Source organism: Felis catus, chromosome D2, assembly GCF_018350175.1.
Source record: "Felis catus isolate Fca126 chromosome D2, F.catus_Fca126_mat1.0, whole genome shotgun sequence".
Classification (NCBI taxonomy): Eukaryota; Metazoa; Chordata; class Mammalia; order Carnivora; family Felidae; genus Felis; species Felis catus.
In genome coordinates this window covers 68,308,360-68,335,174 of record NC_058378.1, presented here as the reverse complement: position 1 = coordinate 68,335,174, position 26,815 = coordinate 68,308,360, and the positions used below count along the sequence as shown (strand labels likewise).

General features: G+C 48.6%; 1 long non-coding RNA gene across 3 annotated transcripts in view; it reads right to left on the bottom strand.

The window, feature by feature from the left end:
* Positions 1-26,815, bottom strand: part of LOC111559104 — a 155,190-nt gene that overhangs the window by 114,423 nt on the left and 13,952 nt on the right. For 2 of the 3 annotated variants that reach the window (XR_006587315.1, XR_006587316.1), the window contains exons 3-5: positions 23,055-23,144; positions 21,375-21,995; positions 16,594-17,885 (exon numbers count right to left, since the gene is read on the bottom strand). This is a non-coding gene — a long non-coding RNA (uncharacterized LOC111559104). Of the gene's footprint in view, positions 1-16,593; positions 17,886-21,374; positions 21,996-23,054; positions 23,145-26,815 lie in introns of those variants that run through there. The other variant, XR_006587317.1, reaches the window with a different exon arrangement.

Here is a 26,815-nt window from a genome sequence, read left to right as displayed (position 1 = left end):
AAGTAACAGCAACGCCAGACCTTGCAGCGTTTTCTTGATCTTACAGAGTCATTTGCCTTAAAAATACCCAACAGCTGTGCATTCCACAGTTGATTGTACATTAATCATGCATCATAGGGGACGTGCCATGGCTGCTTCCAAGTCTTTTGCGAACACACAGACGGGCACCGGGCACCCAGCTTCTGAGCTGCTGGGGAATAGAGACACGGCTCTAAATCCCAGCTGGCCGCTCTCTGACTGCTATAAAGCCTCAGACATCTGGCTAGAAAGACTGGCAAATGCGCAGTCCCTTGGCTGTGGAGCACATGATTACATAAGGGTTTGAGCACCATTTGCAAAGCTATGTTCACTCCCTCCGGCCCTACGATGGTCTGAGGGCACCCGCCTGAGCTCATGCCTCTTCCTTCTCCCTCTGTGTTCTAGTCTATTCTCTCTCTCTCTCTCTCTCTCTCTCTCTCTCTCTCTCTCTCTTTCTCTCTCTCTCTCTCAACAGTTCAGGGCAGTGCATGTTAAAAGCCATTAGACTCACTGGGGGTGCCTGGGTAGTTCAGTCGGTTAAGCGTCTGACTTCAGCTCAGGTCATGATCTCACAGTTTGTGAGTTCAAGCCCCACGTCAGGCTCCGTGCTGACAGCTCGGGGCCTGGAGCCAGCTTCTGATTCTCTCTCTCTCTGCCCCTCCACTGCTCACGCTCCGTCGCTCTCTCTCAAAAACAAACATTAAAAAAAAAATTTTTTTTTAAATTAGACTCACGATATTCATTTAAAAACAACACAGCAGTTACATTTTGCTGAAAGCCTACTGTGCGCCAGGCACGGCCCTAAGCCTCACACAAACACCCTGCAGGCTGAGCCCTATTATCTCCATCTGGGAAGGAAGCAAAGGCAGCCAAAGGCAATTAAGGGACTTCCCCAAGTCACACAGCTGGGAAGTGGCAGAGGCAGGATTCAAACCCTGTGTGATGGTTGATTCCCTCATCACACTTTCTTTCCTTTCCCACAATCCTGTCGCGCCCTCCTGCAGTCTCTGTTACCTGGTCAGGATCCCGAGGCCCGGAAATGAAAAATGATTCACCAGAGAGGCCAGGCCAACTCGGGCGGATCAGGGGCCAGGAGGGAGAAGGGGAAGGAGGAGGGCTGTCGGAGCCGGAGAAGCCTAGGATGAAGACTGCGCAGAAGGAAACTGTTTGTTGTGAGACGTTTAATTATTGCACTTGGGGGTAATTTATTATCAGGGAAATGAAGTGATTCCATTAGCCTCCTGTCGCTTTCCAAAATAAATCCGTCAGAGTGGGGTGAGGGGGAAAGGAGATGAGAGCTTCTCTGTTTTAATTTGTTTTTCTGCCGATTGCCAAATGGAGGTCCAGGCTCCATTTATCTATGGGAAGGGAGTTGGCCGGGCTCCTGCATGAGACTCTCTGCTACATTCAGCCCCTCTGCAGCCACATTTCCATATCGGAACAAAAAAACGAGCCCAGCTTGGGAAAATGGGGCAAGTGCCCAGTCAACACAGGAAGAGACCAGAAGCCCAGGAGCCAGAGCCAACTCTGCCACCCACTGGCTCTAGGGCCTTGAGCAACTCCGTCCCCAGCTCATAAATGAGATTCTCCAAAGGTGATGCGCCTTTCCCCAGGAACATCCCCAAGCACCGGCTGATGCAAACTTCCAGGAATCCTTGTGCCTTAGCACGACATTCAGGTTCTACTAAGAGCTCAGTCAAGGGCAGAGCTCTCCTTCCTCCTCACTCCCGGGTACTATCGCTACTTGTATCTAACAGATGTGGCTCTGAGCTAGCAAATGGTGGCGCCAGAACCAGAATCCGGGCCTGAGCCTCAGCTCAGCCGGTGCTCTGAGCCAGTACCCTGCAACGTCATCTCGTTCCATGTGGTGCAGGGGACACTGTTCGCGCACCTCGATCGCCCACATCACAGCAACGCGAAACCCTACCTCCCGGACTGTGAGCAACTGAAGACAAGGCACTATTGTTCTCTACTTTATATCTAAATGACTCCAGTGCCTAACCAAACCCGAAGTGCTTTATTATTCTTTGTATTCCCAGCGCTTGGCACTCAGCAGCTACCCAATATATATTTGTTGAATTAATTGATCACCCTGTGATATGACATTTCTCACTTAGCTGAATGGGTAACCAGATCTTAACCAGGGGAGAGGAAATCGCACCTTTTTCACAGGAAATCTAGATATCTGGCCAGAGAAGAGCTGAGGGCAGTCTAGTCATTCCAGTGGGGAGAAGCCAAATTTTGCTCCCCTGCCCAGGAGCTCCGATTTCCCCAGCAACTCCCCTGTGCTTCTGTGAAGATGAATGCCTCCAACTGATAACGGTGCCAGAGGCCATGGGCTACGGGAATCTGCCTCTCCCGGATGCCCCGCCCTGGCCAAGTACCCAGGGAGCTGCAATCTTTCTCCTGGCACAGTTTCCTGGTCACTTCCTCATCTAGAACACGATAACAGAGCAGCATTGCCCAGCCCCTGAAGACAGAGCCAGGAACTACAGGCTCCCAAGATTGTGTGCAGGCCACTGGCAGACCCCAGCACCATCTGGAGGGTTCAGCACTAGGGAGTCAGGACACTTCATGGTCCAGTCAGGCACCAAGCTCCAAGTCAAGGGAGCCCAACACTGCCATTCACAAAGGCACCAAGACATGTGGCTCCCATTATCAAAGAATTGTCCCAGCTTCCTAGTCCCATTTCACATACTGACAGGGAGATTTCCCCACCATGGACACTGCATCTGACCCCACCCCAGCCCATCACCAATGTTCATTCAGTGATCCACTGAGCTGGAAGGAACACACACACACATACACACACACACACCCTAGACACACAGTCTGGGTGGTTTTCCAAATCAATAAATAGCTTTAGTTACCATCAACCATTCAAAGTGGTTGAAGATGTGAAGCCAATGAACACAGGCTGGGAGGGAGATTCAGGGGCCTGACCCGAGTGTTACACTCTCCCCACTTGTCCCCACTCTCCTAGTGTGGGAGCTGGGGGGAAGAATCATCCCCATCTCTCAAACAATGACTGCCTGGGTCCCTTATTCACATCTGCCATAAGCTAGCTAGATAATATCAACCAAGTCCCCCAAATCCATGTATCTCAAACTTTAATGTGCATATGAATCACCTGGGGACATAGGTTTTAATGTAGCAGGATTGGGCAAGGGCCTGAAATTCTGCATTTTTAGCAAGCTCTCAGGGATATTCATGCTACTGGTCTGCAGACCACACTTTGAGTAGTAATGCCCTAAACTTCTGGATCCTCAGTTTCATCTGTACAATGGGGCTCACATTAGCTACCCCATAAAGCTTTTAGAGACTAAACACCATCATATCTGTGAAGTTCCCAGCAAAGTGTCAGGCACACAATGGGGCATGTAACAAATAGGAGTTTTGCCTTCCCTGCACTTCTATATCTTTCTAGCTGACCCCTGAGCCAGTGGTTCTTGACCTTGTTTGGCCAACAGACCCTCTGAGAACCTAACAAAAACTAAAGGTTCTTTACCAGTCATGGGCTAGACTGTGCAGTGGTAACAAAAAGTCCAAAATCTCCATGGCTTTTAACACAACCAAAGTTTACTCCATGCTTCTGCTACGTGTCCAGCATGGGTCAGGAGGGCTCTGCTCATTGTAGTCATTCAGACTCTGATGATAGAACCTCCATCTCAATGTGTAAGTGCATGTTCATCATGTTGGTGGACAGGCCCAGGACAGCATCTGGTCAGAAGTGGCATATGTCACTTCTACACATATTTCAGAGACCAAAACCAGTCCCCCTTCACTGCCTCATTTCAAAAAGGCCAAGGGAGTGTCCAGAAGATGAAGAGCCAGAAGTATTTGGTGAAGAACACTAATGATTACCACTAACCTACTTCCCAGGGGGAAAGAATGCAATGTAGAAGCTCGCTCATAATTCTAGCAGGTCCACAGACATTCCAAGCCCAGTCCACCCTTTATACTTTCTGAACTTTCAAAGGAAACTGGGGAGAAGTAGGACTCATTCATCAATTCAATATGTGTTAACGGAGCATCTACTATGTCAGGCACATTCTGGAAGGGAAACAAGACAGAACAGGTCCATGTTCTTACGGGTTTTATATTCTAGAAGGGATTAACAGAAAATAAGTGGGGAAATTACAGCAGGTAGTAAATACTATCAAGGTAATGAACAAGAGTGTGATGTAACAGAGTAACTGGAATGTTGGGAGAGACCTACTTTAGATGGAGAGGTCAGGGAAGGCCGCTCTGAGAGGTGACACCTGAAATCAAAACAGAAGGATCAGAAGGAGAAAGACATGTGCCTGGCTAGAATAAAAGCTTTCCAGGCAGAGGAAACAGCAAGTACAAAGGCCACGTGGCAGGAAGAGATCAGTGTGCTGGATGGGTAGACCGAAGGCCAGCATGGTGGGGTCTTAGTGAGTGAAGTCGGCAGTGGTAGAAGTTGAAGTGGGACAAAGAGTCAGAGAGGTCAGCAGGGGCTAGATCATGTGGGTCTTGGGTATGTGTTCATGCTGTCTAACCCAGATCCTGGGTATCCTTCCCCCACTGCAAGGGGAGTTGTCGATATCCTGTGAGCAAGAGTCCACTAGAACCTCAGAACAACATAGCCTGAAGCTGAGTCCAGGGCCTTGAGGGCAGGTGACACTAGCGCTAAGCCTGGAAGGCTAGAGAAGACACTAGAAGACTAAAGAGCAGTTAGTCCAGTCTTCTCTCTCCCTGCCACAGGACCCGGGTTGAGAACTTCCTTCTATAACTCAACACATGTCCCTTTTCTCTTGTACAAAGACCACCTTCCTCTCCTGTCCTCAGCTGCACCAGGCTGGCCTCCCTATCTCCAGAACAAGTTTCCTGCTTTCCTACCTCTAAGCTGTTATGATATTCCTCCTTAAAATACTGTGTAATTTCCTCTCTACCTGCACATGGACCATTCATCCTGCAGAAAAATAGCTTTAATCCCACCTTCTTTCTGAGAGCTGGCTGATGTCTTCTTCAATTTTTAAAGCAGCACTGAATTGGCCTAATAGCATTGGTTACTATTTCATACATAATTCTCCTGTCTCAGGAAACTATAAGCTCCTGAAAACAAGAATGATGTAGTTGAGTAGCTGCCCCTTGTCTCACACAAAGACAGTACTCAGGAAATGGTTTGACTTAAGACAGAGGTAGTAGATTGGGAAATGTGGCAACATTGTCCTCTGAACCCAGGCTCCCTGGAGGACAGGGTTGGTCCCATGGCTTGCTCATCTCTGCATCCCCAGTCTCCTAACACAGGACCTAGAGCCGGCCGGCACTCAATGGATGCTTGTGAAATAAACCACGGACTCATCTTAGGTTGGTGATTTTGGATAGGCGGCTTGACATCTCTGGGCCTCAGTTTCCTTATCTCTAAGCCAGGGATGAGGAGTTCCTTCCACATCAGGTTGTTGTGAAGACCAGAGGAAACATAAAAGGGTTATGTGAACTGTGGAGTCCTCACATATTATGACTGAATGGGCCCCTGGTCAACAGACTTTGTCATTCCCCAGGGGACACCACACCCAATAGAGAAGGATGTGAACCAGAGGGTTGACTGATCCATCCTGCTTCCTACCAAAACAGGTCAGACCAAAAGCAAAGAATAACAGGGTTGTGTTTCAAGGAAGAGTATCTGTGCTTTGAAAGATAAGGATCTTCTCACCCATCATGTCTGGTATCAACTCTGCTGGCCCTCTGACTCTTTCTCTTGGCCTCATGGGGAGACAGGAGAGGAGATTAGGCAGCCAGCTTTCATAATGTCCTTGGTCTCCAGGCTCCTTCCACCTTATTTGTTTTTCAGGGGGTTTGTTTGAGTTGCACAGCCCTACAGAGGTCTGCTCTGGCTTCCCACACATTCTATGCATCAAGAGAGAGCCTGGGTAGCAGGAGAAAAGGTCAGTAAATCCATCATATGTGAAGACAAGAGATTTAGATCCTATCGAGCACGGAATGATGCGGAACTGGAGACCAACACCACTTTCAGCACCTGCACACCGAGGTAACATTTCACAGGCAGACAGAGTTGAGTGGGATTCTGGCTCTGCCATGTATAAGCTGGGTGACCTTGGGCAAGTCTCCTAATCCTTTCAGATTCACTTTCCTCCTAGTACCTACTTCCTAAGGCTTTGGTAAGAATGCATCCAGATAATGCTTGTAGAGCATTATCATTATTATACCATCAAGGCACAGTTTTGGGTTTTGAAAAGTATCCTCTCACACATCTTCCAAAAGGAAAAGAGCCCCAAACCTACAGTGCATGCTCCTAACACACTTGGGGATCTTCTCTGTCACTCATGCACACTCCTCACACTCTCAAAGACAAAGTTGTTCTGAGCCCTGTGAGCTTCTGTTATACAACATATGCAGAACTGGAAAGTGTCTACACTGTCAAGTGCCAAGACCATGATCATTCACAGAACGGCCACAGATCAAAACTCTCCTTTTGATTAGGAAGTCAGAGAGGTGGCGGAAGGCAAAGCTCTAAAACATTCCTGTATCAAAGCTGAGCCAAGCCCAGGCACACACTCAGGACCACCAGGGAAGTCTCACCTTGTCAGCTGGTAAATCAGGAAGTAAGTTGGCCTCCCCATCCCTAGTGCAGGAAAGTGATGTTGTGCTGGTCACCTATCTGTCTTGCTCATCGGACTCGGAATCTCTTAAAGGTAGTGACTAGTCTATCCATCTTTAGAGGCCCAACCCTTGACAAACAGTATGCACTCAATAAATACTTGTTTAAGTCAATTGAGCTGAGAGAATCCTTTCTCTCTCCCCACAGGTGCAGAGAGCAGTAAGCCCTACCCAAGGGGGAAGCTTCTTGAGAATTTCACCTGCATTCCTGGGGCAGATGCAGCCTGCTGACCAATCTTCTCTGCTCCATACTGGCATTTCAGTCTCGGGCTTTGGTTACCTGTTGACATCTGCCCCTCTATCTAGACATATGAACTTCTGAAGAGTGAAGACACTCCATCTTCTGGAGCAGAGGGGGCATAAGCATTATTAGTATGATATGCTGGCTACTCTCCATCTGCCCCTCCAAGTCCTCCCTCCACCCTTCTCTGCTCCATTCTGTGTCCTGGGAGGCTGAACTCCATGAACTGCATCAACCAGTTTTCCTTGGTAGCTGGCTTCCAGGTGGTTTCAGTCAATGGGCTGGTGCTACCAGGAGATCAGGAGATAAAAGGGAGACAGGTCAGGGTTTTTCCCCAACAACCTCCCGGATAGGTCATGGCTGTACTCCTCTGCACAAGTCCACAACTCCTGCCACATGGCCCTCTCCTTTGCTATAGCTCTCCCCAGGTTCCATGACTGCTCCCTCCCTTGAATCTTTAACACGCAAGTGTGGAAAGGGCATTCTGCTGTTACTAACCCTGGGGTCCTTCATCATACTTGTCAGTGTCCTTTAACCCAGCCCACTCCTTTGTAAACAATCCCCTCACTGAATCCTCCTTAATCCTCTGACTCAGCCATCATGCTGAGATCTAATACATCATTAACATGCTATGCATCCAGATGAGAAACCAGAATTCAAGGAATTAAAGGAAAATGTTGCCTTAATAAGTGCATAGATGGGGAATCTCATAAGGAAGAAAAATAGAAGCTATTTAAAAAAAAAAGCAAATACAAATTACACACCTGAAAATTATCATTGCTGAAATGAAAGTTTCACTAGATAGGCTTAACTTCAAACAGAAGATAGAAGAAGAGTCAGTAAACTAAAAGACCTATAGAAAGTATTAATCTGAAGAACAAAGAGAACAGAGATCAAAGAAAAAATAGAGCCCCAAAGACCAACAGGGCAATATCATATGGCTTCACACCTGTAATTTGAGTGCTAAAAGTGAAGAGAATGAGATTGAGGGGGAAAAAAAAAACTTTAAGAAGTAATTTTTAAAATTGCAAATTTGATTTAAAAAAAATCAACTTACAGAACCAGGAAGCAAAAATAAACAAAACCAAAAAATTTTTAAATGAAAAAGTACAACCTGGTGCATGGTAGTCAAACCACTGAATGCCTCACTTGCCTCTCCCTTGTCCCAGCCCTTCTCCCTCTTACCTGGTCTGGTATGAATGTGGCTCTGACTTCAGATCTTCCCTGATTAAGAAGGTAGAGTCAAGGGGGAAGCATCCTTGAGTTTCGCCACCAAAGAGAGAGGTGCTCAGGAGGATCTGGAACCATGGGACCAGCAGGCATGCGGGTAGGTGGCGAGGCGTGACTACCTAGGCAAGGTATGGGTCCAGATTTATGCCACCGTCTACACTCCGCAAAGCAGAGCACGCTGTGGGCTGTCTGGTGAGGAACACCTCATTATTTTCCACAGAAATAATACCCATTTCCTGGAGAAACAGTCGGCCTCCCTCTCTGCATTTATCCATCTCCACTGAAACCTAGAGCCACGTCTTCCCCAAACTGTGAATCCTGATTCCAGAGAAGAGAAAGAGAATATGCTATTTCTACCCAGGGCTGCTCACGGCTTTAAAAGCAGGACCTCTCAGCACTTACGGCTTGAAGCTCTCTGAGATCTAGCACCAGAGAGAGAGCACTCAGGGCCCAGAATCCCTCCTCCAGAGAGGTATTTCTCAAGGGTGTTAGGAAATAGTCCTGTTAACACCCAATTCTCAGAGCAGGGAGAGAAAAGTATCAAGTTTAGCATCAAAGTCAAGTATAACCATCTAGTTCAGGCCCTGTGTCCAAGCAGCCCAGAGGCTCAGCAGGGCCAAAGCTTCCAGAGAAGGGGATTTCATACCTCCATCACCTCCTGCTGCTGCCTGTGGCTCCCAAATCATGGGAGAAGGTGGAGGGGTTGGGGCTGAGTGTGGATGCAAAGTTCATGTAAAACCAGAAATCAGGTTAGCCCAAGCAGCTGGCCAGGAGCTGCTTTGGAATTTCTGAATAGGAGGGACTCAGGAGCAGCAGAGTGAGGTGCCAGAGAGAAGTCCTCAGGCTTCTGGGCAGTACTCTACCCGCCACTGGGAATATGGCACTTGTCCACATCAAAGGTGGGAGGTTGATGGAGACTAATATATGGGAATCTAATGCCACTCACCCTCTTGGCATTGAATCCAGAGATCGCAGCCGTAAGGGGAAAAAGTATAGGGGCCTTTTATCCAGACAGTGTTAGAAAATAGACAGGACCCCCCCCCCCACCCCCCCCGCAATTAGTTGCTACTGGTGGAGTTTCAGGCATCAGTAACAGAGAATATGGAATGACAGGGAATTTTCTTTCACTCTCCAACTCACACTGCCTGTTGTAGCCACTATAAAAGCAGGCCCTGGTTATTGGTTCAGCTTAGGGACTAGACAGCCAAATAATAAAATTACCTGACTGGTCCTTGGCTATCTGTATCAGTCAGAGTTCTCTAAAGAAACAGAACCAATAAAACGTAACTGTATGTGGAGAGAGAGAGAGATTGATTGATTTCACAGACTTGGCTGCCACAGTCGTGGAGGCTGGCGGTTCCCAACTCTGCAGAGTGGGCTGGCAGGGTGGAGGCCCAGGGAAGAGCTGACATTGCAGTCTGAGTCTGAAAGCAGTCTTCTGCAGAAATTCCTCTTCTTCGGTCTTTTTCTATTTAGGAGGTCAGTGGTTTTTATTAAGGCCTTCAGCTGATAGGATGCAGCTGAATCCCATTATGGGGGCAGTAATCTGCTTTGCTCAATGTCCATTGATTTAAGTGCTAATCTCATCGAAAAACCTCCATAGGAACAATTAGGATCATGTTTGACTAAATATCTGGGTCCGGTGGCCAAGCTGACAAAAAATTAACCTTCGCCCCATCATTCCGACAAATATGCCTACGGAGGGAGTGACCTGTGCAGGACTAAGACGGGCCTGAGGACAGCGTCGACCAGGATGGAAGGGGGCTGTGACTACCGAACTTGGGTGCTATTCTAGACAGTAGCAGTAGAGGTCACAGGACCCAGGTCCTTTCAGGGGGTCTAGACCAGAGCTTCTCCAATTTGAATGTGCATGTGAATCACCTGGGATCCTGGGCGGAGGTCCGAGATTCAGCATTTCCCACAAGGTCCAAGTGACCACCTGCTGGGCCACGGGCCACACTACGAGCGGCAGGTGGAGGGGTCAAGAGCACAGGCCTGGAGTTAGAGTCCCAGCTCTGCCCCTTCACTTGCTGCGAGACTTTGAACAAGGGAGGTGCTTGCCTCACCTGAATCTCAGCGTCCTCATCTGTAAAGTGGGGCGCACTAACATTATCAGTTTCAAAAGGTCTTTGTGAAATTAAAGAGAAAATGAACAGGAAGTGTTGTGGCATACAGTTCAACCTCAGTGAAAGCTCCTGGCTGCTACATTAATATGCACACAAGATTTTCAAAGAATCCATGTCAGGTAAGATAAATAAATCTTATATCCATTGATTAGCTTGGTGAAAGAACCTGGACATAAAAACCACAGGAAGAACAGTTAATAAAATTGAGAATGTTCTCCCTGGAGAATGGATGTAGGCAGGAGGCAGGGGAAAGTGGAAGCAGGAAAAGAAACGATTAAGGGCTCCCTGAACATACTTGAACTAGAGTATCCATGAAAATGAAATGAGAATTATCCTACAAGGCCCCTCCATAAGGTTAAACAAAGACCAATAAATGGAGCTTCCTGGGAAGTCAAAATGGGATCAGTAACAGAACTTGGGAGCCTCTGAAGCTACCCAAAAGTGAAGCATGCTGTGAGGCCTGAGTCATCCATCTGCCACCAGGAACAGCCAGGCCAGCGAAACCGTCAGAGGCCAGAGGCTGGTGCCACAAATGCATGTGACAATTCCCCAACCCCTCCAAGCACTTCTAGAACTCAGAGCAGCTTACATGGGTGGCTGTCCCTAGGAAGAGCCATGCAGTGCTAGCACTCCGGCCCTGCTGTCCAAGCGCCTCTCCTGGGGGACACTTGGCACATTGCAAGCTTAGTCATGATGCATCAAACAATTCATTCAGATTTCTTCAATTCCATTATCAGGCCCTTTGGGAGCCAAATGGGAAAAAGAATCAGTTCGTGTGCTGGCTAGAGAAGCAGCTGTGTCCAAATAGCATGGCCCCCATGAAAATACTGACCTGTTGTCCTGCAGTCTCCCAGGCCAGAGCTGCCATGTTGCCAGAACATTCAGACAACCACACTGCTTGGTCATATGTTGAACACTCTGTATACCCACTGAGACAAACCACCCCCCCCTCTGAGAACCCTCTGCGCCAGCCCCACCCCCATGACCCCCTGGACTGCTCTACAGTCTAGTGATCCAGGGGTTAATGCCTGCCTCAACAGGAGCCTGGTCCAACAGCCAGTCACCAGTTGTGGAATATTCTGACATCGCCCTATACATTGTGGACAATCCCCCAGGACCCGCCCATCAGGTGCTCCTTGCTTCTTGCACATGTCTGAGAGTTCTTTCCACACTGAGCACAGCCTCCTCAGGAGCTGAGAAGACAAGGGAAACCATCTCTTTCCCAAGCACATCTGGCTTTGTATGGCCTTATATCCTCATCTCCTGCCCCGACCACCTTCCCTTTATAAGAGAAGAGAGCCTAGAAGAGAAACAGAATAAAGCAGGAAGGACCAGGTTTGGGGTGAGAGTACCTGGGACCAGCAGCTGGGTTGGGTGGGTGCACCCTCTAGACAGGACTCTTTGGCTCCACATGCAAAGAAACAGCCGTGGGGTGCCTGGGTAGCTCAACTGGTTAAGCGTCTGACTTTGGCTTAGGTCATGATCTCAAAGTTCATTAGGATTCTCTCCCTCTTACTCTGTCTCTCCCCCACTCACACTCTTTCTCTCTCAAAATAGATAAACTTTAAAAGAAAGAGAGAGAGACAGAGAGAGAAGGGAGGAAGAGAGGGAGGAAGGGAGGAAGGGAGGAAGGGAGGAAGGAAGGGCGAGCCTTTTTTATCCTCCTTCCCCTTGGGAATGGGGAGTTTATTTGTTCTCCCTGTAGGGATAGTAGCGCCTCAAGGCTAAGGACAGATTTGCAGGTCAAGCAGATAGGCCTGACTCAAATCCTGGCCCTGTTGCTCACTACCTGTACACCTGTGAGGTAACAGAACCTCTCAGAAACTCAGTGTTTTTTGTTTTTGTAATGTTCATTTATTTTTGAGAGAGACAGAGCATGAGAGGGGGAGGGGCAGAGAGAGAGGGAGACACAGGGAGAAGCAGGCTCCAGGCTCTGAGCTCTCAGCAGAGGGCCCGACGCAAGGCTCAAACCCACAGACCACAAGATCATGACCTGAGCTGAAGTGAGACACCTAGCCGACTGAGCCACCCAGGTGCCCCAGAACCTCAGTTTCTTTATCTGTAAAACAGGAATGAGAATAAGAATCGTACCTGTCTCACAGGGCTACCGTAAGGTTGAAAGAGATTAAAGCACATAAAACATGTAGTCTGATCCTTGGCATTCAGTACTGAGTAAATGTGGGCGTTAGATCTCACTAGAGAAACCCCTGCCCCAAAACCTGGCAGATTAACCTCTGACTAAACACTCATCAAACTGAATCAAGCTGGAGTCTGTCAGGAATACTCACCAGCTCCCAGGTCTGTCTGAAAGAGGATTCTGGGGTGAAGGCAGCTGTCTCCCAGCACCCCCTCACCTCACCTGTGTCAGCAGGAGCCAAGGTCAAGGAGATGGGGGCCTCCCCATCTAAGATCTACCAGGGGAGACAAGAGCTCTGAAGAATTCGGAGAGCCTAAGGCTCATGCTCCTTCAGCCCCGGGGGCAGGGGGTATGCAGAGATGAAGGAGAGAGGGGGGACCTCCCTATGAGCCTTGCTCCCATCTCTACCAGGCCTAACAGCTTTAGCCTGAACACCCTAGTTTCTCTCTGACACCTACCTACCCTGCCCTTTATGAAGGGCCTCCTCTAAAGGGACTTCTTGCTCTGAATCCAGAAGGGAGTTAGACCCACGCCTGTCACATCTGGCCCTAGCAGCCTCCACTGACTGCTTAACCAACCAAAGACAGGATTACAGGTGGCCGTGGTCTTGGACGCTAACCCCCCGCCAGCCCAGGCTCCTGGAGCCAAGCCTATTCCGACAACTCAGTCAACAGTCAGGCATCTGTTGTGTGCCGGGCTCTGCACCCCTTACAGGGGAAAATGAGGCACTCCATCTGCGGAAAGAGGTGGGGATGTGGGGGGACGGGAGATCACTGTGCCCATGCCAGTTTTCTAAGGCTGTGGCAAAGGGCCACAGGGATCTCTCAAAGATGCTTCAGTGGGGACGCAGGACTAGCAGCATATCCATCACAGAAGTGCTCACAGACCAGTAAAGAGGTGCCCGGGGAAGAGGACAGAGAAATCCAGAGAATGTGGGTCATTTCCAGTGAGGCAGGGCAGGGCCACAGGAAAAGCAGGGATGAATACCTGAAGCCCGGGGAGTGTTGAAGGCCTTGCATCTGGGATCTGAAATGAGCACCCCCAGAGGTGCTGGGAGAAACACCGACTTGGAGAACACCTGCCTGCAGAGGTCAGCGGTCAGAAGCTGCTCTCAGGCCACACGGCTCCCCATCCATGGAGCATGCAGTGATCTCAGACTCTGGAGAACCCCCGGTAGCTCAGGTACACAGTCTCCTCTCTGTTAACAGGCTTCTGAAGAGGCCAAGCCCCAAGAGGTGGGTCTGATTGCTTTTGGCGAATCATGGTGGTGTTTTGGGCTTGGATCTGTGATTCTGGCCAATAACATGCAAGCCTGCTGGAGGGCCGCTGGTCAAAGGTTCCTTGCAGGGAAGCAACAGCCATCTGATGGCAACCATATGGATGTGGCATCTGGAGATACTGCATCCATCTAGTGACCCTGAGGGGCGCCATCCTGGAGGCAAAGCTGAGGGAACCTCAGAGCAGGTAGAGCTGGAGCTCAGGGGACTCCCTGCCTCTGGACTCATGACTGATAGTAAATCCCCTTAGTGTCCAAGCCCAGCCACTAGGGGTTTTGTTAGCTGTGGGCCTTCGGAGAGATTTAGAGACCCCATCTTCTAATCTTCTCCCCGCATCATGCTTGAAAAATATCCAGAGCCTCGGGTTGCCAAATAAAACTAAGGTTAGCAAATAAAAATATAAGACACCAGTTAAATTTAAACTCCAGGTAAACAATAAATCGTTTTTCTAGTATAAGTGTATCCTATGGTATATTTAAGACATACTTCTACTAAAAAAATTATTGCTTATCTGAGACCCAAACTTAACTGGGCATCCTATATTTGATCTGGTAACTCTACTCCAAAACTCTTGTTTTCTCTCACTTAGTAGTGAACTATCCTCCAAAAAGGTTTCAACACCCTGAGGGGCTTCTGGGATAGCACCAATACACCCCCTCACCAAGCCCCAAGTTACCACTCTGCATCCCCCTCTTCTCTGCCAGGTCTCAACAAATGGTGAAAGAGGAACGAGAATGAGGAAGACCAAAATATCACCTTCATGGCTGAGAAAGCTGACGTGGGGGGGATCTGACTGAGCGCTGAAAGCATCTGGGCTCCTGATATTGAACCTCAAACTAGACAGAACACCCACCCAGTCCCAGGCATCCCTGGACCCTCCCAGGCCTACTGTGGGCACGGGAGGGGGCTGACATTCCCCCAACTAACTCCATGACCAAGAACAATGGAAACACAGGCAGAGGTCTAGGCTTTGGGCTTGCAGAGACCTGGGTTCCAATCCTGACACCCCACTTAGTGGCTTATGTGACTTTGGGCAAGCTGCTTTCCCTTCCTGAGGCTTCATTTCCCTGTGTGTGAGGTCAGGATTGAAATATGTCCCTATTTTTGATATATTACTTAATTTAAAATACTTAAGTATAGGGGCATCTGAGTGGCTCAGTCAGTGAAGTATCCGACTCTTGATTTTGGCTCATGATTCGTGAGATCGAGCCCCACGTGGGGCTCTGCTCTGACAGAACAGAGCTTGCTTAGGATTCTTTCTTTCTTCTGCCTCTGTCCCTCCTCCCACTCACATGCGCACACACTCTCTCTCTCTCTCTCTCAAAATAAATATTTTTAAAACATTTTGAATAAAATAAGGATAAACAATGTGAAACAAATGTATATGTGCATATGAATTAATTTTCAACTTCACCCTAAGGCAATTATTGATAATTGCAGTTCCTTATCAGGAATCCACATCCTAGTAGGTGCTACCAAGGACTTCAAATATCCTATGTAAATGTGCACCATAGGGTCTGTAGACTAACCTAATGAAGGGCAGACATGCTTGTCATGGGTGAAATGACAGAGGCTCTGGAAATGGGGCTGGCTGGAAAAACTGTCCGGCATTCTAGCCTTAGCATAAATGGAGTTCAAGAATCCAAAAACCCAGCCACCTAGCAGAGTGCTGGCATTCGAGTTCCTTTGGTTCTGTGTGCCCACCTTTTACTTAATTGGGGGGGGGGGTGTCTGTCATCCGATCTGCCTCAAAGGGTGGCAGGTCTTGCCATCAAAGCAACATTTCCTCCACCTGGCGTGTTCTTATGCACAGAGCTTGCCCAAGTGCCAAGGGCAGGGCAGGGAGCACCCTGAGCTTGTAGGAACAGGTATGCCACTTCAGCAGTCACTGACCTACAGGTCTTCATGTGGCAGAGACTAAGACTAGCCTGAGACTCACACTCATTGCCGTGCATATCCAAGTAGCAAGAAGAAGATGCGGAATTCCAGCCCAACTGTGATCACTGGAAGCTCTATATTAACAACAGCAACAACAAAAACCCTGACGGTTGTTGAATGGCCAAGTTGACTTAGACTCCTTCCCAGCTTCTCCTTCTGTGTTATTGGGAGGATTCATGATAAGAAAGAGACATGAAATACTGACAAATGTTGTTGTATTTATTCATCATTCTTTTTATTACTTGGGCCTCCCTATCCTTTAGTCAAAGAACCTCTCCAAGCTGGGGAGAGGAGCCGGGAAGAGGAGGGAGGAGGGAAGATGGGTGTCGTTTGCTGAGATTTAGAAGAACACAGCATGTCCAGCCAGCAACACCCCCAGTCCCCAGAGGCTGCAATGTATTAAATCTCAGGGCACACGGGCTCAAAAAGGCTCTCTCACTGGTGGCAAGAACACACCCAGGGCCCTCTGTGACCAAGGTCCTGAATTCCTATCACTCTAATCTTGTGGTCACACATGAGCTGCTGGAGACCTCTGCCCTTCCCCACCCACCAGTGACAAATGACATTGAGATATGGATGTTCTTGATGTGGCCAAATTTTGTCATGGAGATATTCTGATGATTGTAAGAATAATAACATCAGAAATAATCGTTGTAGTGTACCTACAACATAGTAAAATAAATGCTAGCTGAGCTCTTCATGTGAATGTTCTCGTAACACAATACCTTATGAAATCTACAATGGGGAATATGAACCTTTAAAAAATTAAGAAATAGGGGTGCCTGGGTGGCTCAATCAGTTGAGTGTCCAACTCTTGATTTGGGCTCAGGTCACAATTCTAGGGTCACAGGATCGAGCCCTGCATTGGGCTCCATGCTGAGCGTGGAGCCTTCTTGAAATTCTCTCTCTCTCCCTCTGCCCCTCTTCCCTACTCACCCTCTCTCTCTCTAAAAAATAAATAAAATAAAATAAAATAAAATAAAATAAAATAAAATAAAATAAAATAAAATAAAATAAAATACCAATAATAATAATAATAAACTTAATTAATTAAGAAATGTGCCCAAACTCATGGAGTAAATGGTAACTGGGATTTGAACTCAAGTGATCTCATCCCAGAACCTGTACTCCTAACCATCGGTTTATAAAATACCAACAGAATTTGGGGTGGAAGATACAGAAGTAGAAAATCAGATTCTGAAGTTCAAAAAGAGACATAAACAAACTAAAATATCCATGGAAACTCTGAAAAATATCTAATGAAGAAGAATATGCTCTATATCCCCAATAATTAAATCAGTGTGTCACAGCACATGCCCAGACAATTCTCCCAATCAAACAGAAGAAAAATGTGAGAAAGAGACCCAGCTACATGTGAAATTGAGTATTTGATAAATGTGATATCTCAGATCAGGGAGGGAAATAGGGATGAATCAATAAACGGTATGGGCCAATTGGGTGGCCATCTGGAAAAAAATAAAGTCGGTCCCATGCTCCATACCATATACAACTGATAAACTCCAAACTGATCAAAGATTTTAAAGTGAAAAAATATGAAATCCTAAACTCAAAGAAAAAAGAAATGTCTAAGCCAGGGGTAGACGTCTCTAACCAAGACTCAAAATTCCAGAAGTCATAAAAGACAAGACAGATCAGTTTGACTAATACAAATTAAAACTTCTGCATGGAAAAAGTGATAAGCAAAAAAAATCTGGGAGAAAATATTTATAACCCATATCACAGAGAGAGGGCTAATCTCTCTAAAATGTGCAAAATCTTACATACTGCCAAGGAAAGACAAGAACACAAATGGGAATGAGCAGACAGTTCATAGAAAAGGAAACAGAAATGGCCCTTCAATATATGAAAAGATGCTCAACCTGATTCATAGTAAGAAAAATGTGAGGGAAAACTTCTTTGAGATAATACCGTTTATCTAGCAAGTTGGCCAAAAGCCAAGAGTTTAACTCTCCGCTCTATTGGGAGCCCGTGGAGAAACAAGGTCCCTCACACATCGCTTATGGAAAAGCCCCCTTGAAGGGCAATGTGGCAACATCGATCAGAGTTACAAATGCATGCACCCCTCACCAGTAATCTCATTTCTGGGAACTTACCCTACACACGGACTTGCAAACACTGTACTGACATGGTTATTCACCGCGGCATAATTGTTACAGCAGAAAAAGATGGGAAACGGCCAAATGTTCATCAATAGGGCCTGGCTAAGTAAATTATGACGTTATCATACATCCACTCAATGAGGCGTTGCACAGCTGTTTGGAAAAAAAAATAAGAAAGAAGAAGCTCTTTATGTCCTGATACAGAAAGAATTCCAAAATATATAGCGAGGAAAGTGCAGAACAGTGTTTATAATAAGCTACTTTTCATATAAAAGGGGGGGGTATTTTTTTAATTTACTTGTGTTTTCAAGAGAAGCTAAAATTAACAAAAGAAACAAAACTGATTACCTATTAAAGGTGGGAGACAGGAACGGCACAGAGGGCGACTGAGGTAGGAGGGAGAATTTTCACTCTCAATCTTTTCTTTAACCATGTGGATATATTACTATTTCAAAAATTAATATTTTTAAACATTTTGATGTTATGTTTTCAACTTATTCACCATTTACCAAGCGCTATGTGAAAACAGACATCCTCCCCCACTCCGTCAGCTGCCTCCCGTCCCAGACCCTCAAGTGAAGCTCAGGGACCATTTAAGTTAAAAAAAAAAAAAAACAAAAACAAAAAAAAACGAGGGTCAGGGCACCTTGGGTGGCTCAACTCGGAAGCATCTGACTTTGGCTCAGGGCATGATCTCACAGTTCATGAGTTCAAACCCCATACTGGGGTCTCTGCTATCAGCCCAGAGCCTGCTTCAGATCTTCTGTCCCCCTCTCTCTCTGTCCTCTCCTGCTCTCTCTCTCTCAAAAACTAAACATTAAAAAAAGTAAAAATAAATAAATATAAATAAATAAATGAGGGTTAACAATAACTGCTGGGTGTGTTACTTGGAAATTAAAACAGCAATTTTTGCATCTTGATGAGGTCATATCAAAATGTCCCACATCCAGTCATACAGGCAGAAAACCGCAGAGAGCACCCCCAAGTTCAGAATCCAAAGCACATCCCCGCCCCATACTCTGCCTCACCCCCTGGCACTTCTGAGGCCTGGTTGCACCTTCACCTCACCTGGGGCTTTAAAACTTACACCAATGCTTAGGGCACCTGGGTGGCTCAGTCGGTTAAGCCTCTGACTTCAGCTCAGGTCATGATCTCACGGTTCTTGGGTTTGAGCCCATCATTGGGCTCTGTGCTGACAGCTCAGAATGAATCTGCTTTGGATTCTGTGTCTCCCTCTCTCCCTGCCCCTCCCCTGCTCGACTCTATCTCTCTCTTAAAAAATAAACAAACATTAAAAAAAAATTTTTTTTTAAACTTATACCAATGCCGTGACCCACCACTAAACTGCTCAGACCAGGCCGGACCTCCCCCTGTGATACCTGCTTTCACCCCAGACACTGGATGCAGTTGTGACTGCCCATTCGTGCATGTGATTGTCTGATTAGTGTTTCGTGCTCTTGGGACTGTAAGGTCATGGGTGTAGGATCGATGTTTACTTTGCTCACAGTGTGTCCCACATGCCTAGCAAATAGTTGGTGCTCAATAAGTATTAGATGGATGAATGAATGAATCCTGGGACCCGGAGAAAGAAGCAGGGCCGGGGGGCAAGGAGATAAGGCAATAGCTAGGCCAGAAAGAGGTCCCTTCCAGGACGCCTCGTTGAGGCACCTCTAGGCCCAGCAGCCCATGGTGAGCTGTGACAGGGAAATCACTTTCTCTAGGAAGCTGATCAGTCCCACCAATAACCAGGTTAATATTGATGCTCAACTCTGACCAGTCGCTGAAGACTGGCAGACAATTCTAAGTGCAGCCCACAGCAAGGAGTGAGGCTGGGTCACCCTGCCCTGGACACCATGACTTCCACAGCCCCTAAGGAGCCCCATATGTGCACAGGAGAGAAAGCAATCAAGTGGTGAGAGACCATATGCAGGAGGTCCTGCCCCACACTCTCAGCCTTTCTCCTTGGCGGGACAAAAAAGGAATCAGAACTGACTTCTGGGCTCAGCCCGTCACTGTGCGATTGCACAGGTCACCCAGATGCTCTGGGTCTCACTCTGCTCACCTGTCAACTGTGGAATAATACCTGACTTAGGCTTATTGTGGCACAACCTGTAGGTGCTCACTCAACAGAAGTCATCTGGAACAAATAAACCGGATCCCATGACTCAAAACAGCTAGAGAGGCAGTGCCTGGGACGTGGGGGGGCTTTCTTTTAGTAAGTAGCCCCACACCCCTAGCATTTTTGCTCATGTAGCTTATTACCCATGGAGGCATTGAAAGTCCTAGAGAGCCAGAGGGTGGGGACCAGGAGACAAAGGGTCCACCACCAAGATGGACACAGGAGTCAGTTCCAAGAAAAGTTGCTTCCCTTAAGGGCATAAGGCAATGGTCCACACAGGCATGTGGAAGAGCTAAGGAACCACAGTGAGGTGCTCAGAGTATGGGGCCCATGGGGAGTCCGGGAGGCCTGGAGTGGACCCCATGGGTGGTTTCTCCCATGTCACCCTCTTCATTCCTATCCAGGGTCAGAGTCCCTTTCAAACCCAACACCTCAAGCATACTAACAACCAACCATTCCATGAAGGAACACTACTGAAAGCTTTCTGAGCCAGGGGCTGTGCTAAGCCCTTTGTATGTATTACCCCTTTGTATGTATCAGCCCCATTTGACAGAGGAAGAAACTGAGACACTTTGGTGTCTCCCCCCCCCCTTAACTCCTCAACCTGCCATCCGATACAATAACCGCTAACAACCTGTAGCTAATGCGCTAATGAGCCCTCTTATGTGGCCAGTTTGACCTGGAATGCCTCGTAAGTGCAGAATGCACTGCAGTTCAAGCAAAGTATGAGGAAAAGAAGGCAAACTACCTCACTGACAATTTTTATATTGATTACATGCTGAATTGATAATATTTTAGATATGTTGGATTAAGTAAAATATATTATTAAATTTAATTCCAACTTTTTTTTTTTTTTTACTTTTTTAATGTGACTACTAGACACTTTTAAATTACATATATATCTCACATTATATTTCTAGTGAGCAGCACTGCTTTGGGACCTAAGTTAAGGGGAACCGGCCATGGCACACATCTGAGTCAGGCCAGACCCTGTGTATGACTGACACTCGTTTCACATACACTTTCTGAGGGTGTATGTATTTCGCAGCCAGCTTCGGGTTGTATCCAAACATGCATTAGTTGACTCTCCCTGTGGGTCCCTTCTCTCTCCTGGGCCCTGAGCACTGGGAGGGCAGGCCCTTGGGGTAAGTGCCAGGGCGGGGCACCAGTGGCCTGGCATGGCCTCCGCCAGGGTCAGCAGAAGATGATCATGGTAATGACACAAGTGAAGTCCTCACCAGGCCTTCTCAGGTGGAGAAGCTGGGAGGCCAACGAGGCCACAGGAGGCCTCAGCCAGCTCAGCTGGGGACGGGACCCAGGGACACTCTGGACTCCGCTCTTGGGGCCCAATCCTTGCCCTCGCCTCCCTGGACCTGCTCCTCTGCGTCTGCCTGCCCTGTTCTGAGATAGAAAAGGTGATGGGCTAGGACAGTGGTCTTGTGAGGGTTTGCCCTCCCTCCCCGCCCTTCCAGTTCATCGGACAAGCAGAGTGTGAGAACGAGACGGGGCCGCAGCCCACTCACCTCCAGAAGATGTCACGTGCCACCCGGACAGACACATACAGGGCGTCAACAGGCCCCCAGGGGAAGACACGCCAGCAGGACAACAAACAGTCCACTGGTTCCCCCACAGTGGCCAGCGCTGTGCTGAGCACAGGGTGGGACTCGGCCTTCTGGAGGCAGGATCCGGCCGAGGAGAACTGAGGCAGAACGTTCCCCCCTACTCAGCATGGAGCTCCAGCCAGGGGGCCCCACACCCTGCACATGCCGTTCATTGCCCGGAACGGCCTCCCCACCTGATAAACCTCCCGCTCTGCCCTCACGTCTTGGCTCTGTCTTCTCCTCTGTGACACCACTGCCACCCTCCCACTGGTGGCAAAGGCCCTTCCAATCTCTGTCCCACGGCCCAGCTGGGTGCCAGCTGCCCCACCTCTGTGCTCACCAGGGGAGGATTAGAGACACTGGCCCTGCCCGGCTCGGCTCAGCCGTGTCATGAACAACACCAAACAAGCACTGCTTTATCTCAACCTTCCCTTTTTTATTCCAAACACGAAATAGAGAAGTTTTATCAAGCACATTTAATCACCGCTCTTCCTCCTCTTCTCTCATTACAAGGAGGGTGACTTAGGCCGTGTCCTTGGCAGGCTGGAACAAATGGGGATAAAAATTCAAGTCACTTCCCAACACATCCCAGAGTTCCTGCACCCTCACATTGGCGCCCTCCATAAACCTTCCCCCAACCTCTTCTGGGAGAAGGGGGCGGGGCCACACTGCAGAGCCACACTTCGGTCCCGCCCTGTGGCGGCCCGTGGGCTAACACGGGGCAGCCTGCTGTGTCTTGACTTGTCTGCTTCTATAGCCACTTCTATAACAGGAAGGTGAACAGAAGACTGTGGGAAAACAGACGATGGAGGGGCAGATTCCATGTGGGGGTCAGGGAAGACTTCACAGGGGAAGGGACTTGTAGGGCTGGGTCTAAAAAGTTAAGAAGAAAGGGAGACATGTTCCAGACCAGGAACTCTAAAAGAACATGTGTTGATAAAACTGGGGAGAAGAGTTGACCCTGAATTTGAAGGGCCACATGTGTTGTTGCAGGCGGTGGGGAGCTGGTGTCTATTTTGTAGGAAGTTCACAGTGGAAGCCGAACGGAGGCCAGAGCCTTCTGGAGTGTGTAGGGCTCTGTGATAGACACAGCATACCGGACTCCTGTATGAGACCATGGACCTCTTAACCTTTTATTTTAAAAGTTTTATGGCTATAGACTGGCCAAGTAGCGGTGAGGAAATTTAACCCGCAAATAGGGGAGAGAACAGGTGCTACTGTTCCTCTGTTCCATGCCCATGGTAGGTATTACTAATCAATTACAGCACTCTTTCCTGCTGAGTCTGGTCTCAGCCACAGATTTCTTCCCAAGGCAGAGCTCCGGGTCACCACCCCCCATTTAGCTGAGGTGGCACATGAAAAATCAGGTATATTTGCCATTCTTGTCCCAGGAAAATGAAACCGAACATTGACATTAGGCTAAAGCAAGCAGCACCAGCTAGGAGAGCTTAATGTAAAAGTCCCCAAGAAGTATTCAAAATAAATACAAGGTGTTGGTGGAGAAAAATCAAGTTCACAACCTTGAGAAAGTACTTTTAAAAGAAGTACCTCGGGATTAATTTTCCTACAAAGCGGCAGAATCACACAGTAATCATCACGCACCTGTCCCTCTCTCTGCCACACACTTGGAAATTAGAAGCAATTTTCAAGTCCTCGCCATCACAGGGCTTGCCTTCCAATTTCCGCTTTCGCCTGCAGAACGAGAAGAGAGTTGCAAAGTCTGATGTAAACAAGAAATCATCTAGTTGGGGTTCCCGGAGGGTGCAGGGGGCAGGGTAGCCATCTGCCTTATCTGGCCCAAGAAGGCCACTCTTCCCTTGGCTAGGAAAGAAGTGAGGATCCATCCAAGCCCTTCCCCCCTGCCCTTTCCCCCTGGAGAATTCCAGAATGCCAGTAGGACTTAAGTTCTGAGGACGATTAGGGCTTTGTGCCCCAGCTGCCAGTCAGCTTCCCCGTGGCCTTTGGCAAGCAAATGGGACAAGCAAATACCACGTTGGCCTTTTGATCCTCCCTTCTCTGTACTTGACCCTTGCGCAGGGCCTGCCTTTTCTTCTCCCGCTTCCTCTGCCCCACCCCAAGAAGCAGAAGGAAAGATATGGTCCTGGTGTTTCAGACCCCCATATCCCCAGAAGAGAACAGCCTGCAAGGCGCTGTGTGAAGGGGCCCCGCCCCCTTTCCTTGCTGGGCACTGTGAATAACCAGTATTTGCTTCCCTCTCACTTTGGTGTACAAAACCCCATTGGGTCCCTAACAGGCTGACAACCCCATCGCCTGGCTGGGCTTACTACGCATGCTAGTTCTCTGACCTAAGGAGGGGTGGATTCTGCAAACCCTACCAGGACCCCTCAGGCAGGGCCACTCCATGCAATAGAAGGCTCATCCATCATCACCAATATAGCTGTAGGTCACCCACTGGAGGCTCTTTCCAGACCAGGGCAGGGTCCCTGGCCAACCTGGGGCTAAGTCCTTAACCTGAACCTCAGTTTCCTCCTCTGGAGAAATGCGGGCTCTAACAACTGCAGGCTTGTCCTGAGGATTAAAGATGGTGTGCAGTACAAGGCAATAATAGGGTACCGGGCACACACAGCAGGGGCTTCGCATGTGCTGGCTGTGTTGTCTGGGCCTCGGTTCACTCACTCTAGGGAGTGTCCAGGTAACAGGAGCGCTAGCTGGACGGCCCTTGTAGCCCATGGGGAGGACCAGACGCTTAAGAGTCATCACTCGTTCTTAACAGTGGCAGGGAGGTTGCTGTTTCAGCAAGAAGTAAAGTGTGAAGCGTTTGCACGCGGGGGAGCCAGGCCAGGCCACCCCTCCTGCCCACGGTCAGCCCTCGGGCCTGTTAAATTACAAGCAGATCCTGGCAAGAAACTGGTTCAGCCTCTGCCTCGGGGTCAGTGGCCTCCAGGGCACACACTCACTGGCCCACTTCCCTGGGCCACCTGAATTCCTGATGGGGCCTGTTTTCTTCTCACGTGACCAGGTGAGCTCCAGCACTTCCTGCAACATCTGCCTGGTACGGGCTGGGGCTGCACACGCTGAGTGAATGACATCAAAGCAGGAGAATGCGTGCCCGGCACCCCTCTTTCCTCCCCTTTCCCAGTTTTCCTGCTTCTGACAAGGCTCCAGACAGAGACCCCTGCAACCCTGGTGGAAGGGGGTTCCCGCTTCCCATGGAGGGCCCTCCGTCGAGAGTCCACAGCAGTCCCTTGGGCCCTGAGGCCTGTGCTGCCCTGGAAGGTACCAAGCAGAGCTGGCTGCCCCAGGCTGGCAAATATTTAGGTGCCCCTTTAACACTAACTCCTCCGGGACACCTGGGTGGCTCAGTCGGTTAAGCGACCAACTTTAGCTCAGATCATGACCTCACAGTTCGTGAGTTCAAACCCCACACTGGGCTCCCTGCTGTCAGTGCAGAGCCCACTTTGGACCCTCTGTCCCCCTCTCTCTGCCCCTTCCCTGTTGTACTCTTTCTCTCTCAAAAATAAATGAACATTTAAAAAAAAAAAAAAAAGCCTAACTCCTCCATAATGCAGAAGAGATCAGGGAGGACCCAGGTGGTGGTCCTCAGCCTCTCCTCCCCTGCCCTAAACCATTCAGCTCTGGCCCCAAATGTACCCAGGAAATTGAAAGCTCACCAGAGAGTTGTCTCCATCCGGTGTAGGGACCATCTTACATATTCAGCGCGCACCACTGAGAACACTCCCTATCCCAAAGAGCTTATCCGGAAAAATCTTCCAATATTCATAGGACTTTCCCTGAAAGCAACTCTGTTAAATATCCCTCATCATATGACATTTCCAGTGGGGTTTCTGTGTCCCCTCTTACAGATGGGGCTCTGGGCAGCTGCCTGGCTGGCCACGTGTTAATATTGCTAAGGTCCCGAGATAATTCCCTTCTTAGAAACCCAAGTGATTGCACAGAAACCCCAGGTCAGATCCCAGCCCCTTGCAGCTGTGTTTCCTCTTCGTCCTTTACTGCTGAAGGGACAAAGCGGCCTCTTGCTCCACCCAGAATCAAACAGAGACGTCAAAGCAGGCATGCATCTATCTGTCTGTACCATGACGATTTAAAGAACTTCCCACCCAGCCTACTTGTTAGCGTGTTGAAAGACAGAGAAGACGGGGCCCCTGCAATGAGGACAGGGCGGAATGTTGGGCAAGATATCTAGAAAGACGGTATGTCAGCAGTGAGAAACAATAGTATCATTAATATTACTAATAGCTGCCATTTATTGAGCACATAATACATGTCTGGCTCTGAACTCACACTTAACATATCCCATTCCAGCCAGCCTATAAAGGGAGTTTATTATCCCCATTTTACAGCTGGGGAGACTGTGGCACAGAGAAGATAAGTGACCATGTAGACACTCAACCAGTAAATGGGAAAACCTGTTTGCACACGTAGGTTCGTCTGAACCCCTGGCCCGTCAGTCACTACCCCTCTCTTTGTGGACAGCAGTCCTGGCTCTGTTGCTTCCCATCTGGTGGAGCCCTGGGCCCACCTTTCCACCTCTATCTGTTTCCTCAATTGTGGTATGAGAATGATCCTGTGATTGGTTACTAGTACCTGCCACGGGCATGGGATGAAGGAGGGGTGGCACCTGTTCTGTCCCCTGTTTGGGGATTAAATTAAATATCCTTACCCCTACCTGGCCACTCTGTAGTCATAAGACCTTTAAAATAACAGGTCAATGGTCTTATACAGGAGTCCAATATGCTGTGCCCAGCACAGAGCCCTACACGTTCCAGAATGCTCTGGCCTCTGCTCAGCTTCCACTGTGAACTTCCTACAAAATAGACACCAGCTCCCCACCGCCGGCAACAACACATGTGGCCCTTCAAATTCAGGGTCAACTCTTCTCCCCAGTCTTATCAACACATGTTCTTTTATAGCTCCTTGCGACTGCTGGTGATGTTCCCTGGAACATCGCTCCCTTTCTTCTTTTTTATTTAGACCCAGCCCTGTATGTCCCTTCCTCCGTGAAGTCTTCCCTGACCCCCACAAGGAATCTGCCCCTCCATCGTCTGTTTTCCCACAGTGTTCTGTTCGTTTCCCTCTCATAGTAATGGACATATAAACAGTGCAAAAAAAGCCTTCATAAACTGCAAAGGACCATGACCGCCCAGCGTCTCCTAGTGTTCTTGTTGAATCAGAGTGAATTCTTCCGAGGGAGAAAGGCACCCCTTTCACTCCTCGCAGCCTGGAAGGCCCCGGTTCCTCCTCTTCTCCTTGGAGACACTTTCTGAGATAAACAAGCCCTGTGTCAAGCCCCAGTCATGCCACCTTCAGGCTCCTTGAACCCTAAGTCCTGATGCTCCACCGTTCACATGTGCCCCCCCCACCCCGTGACTCAGTGCAATCAC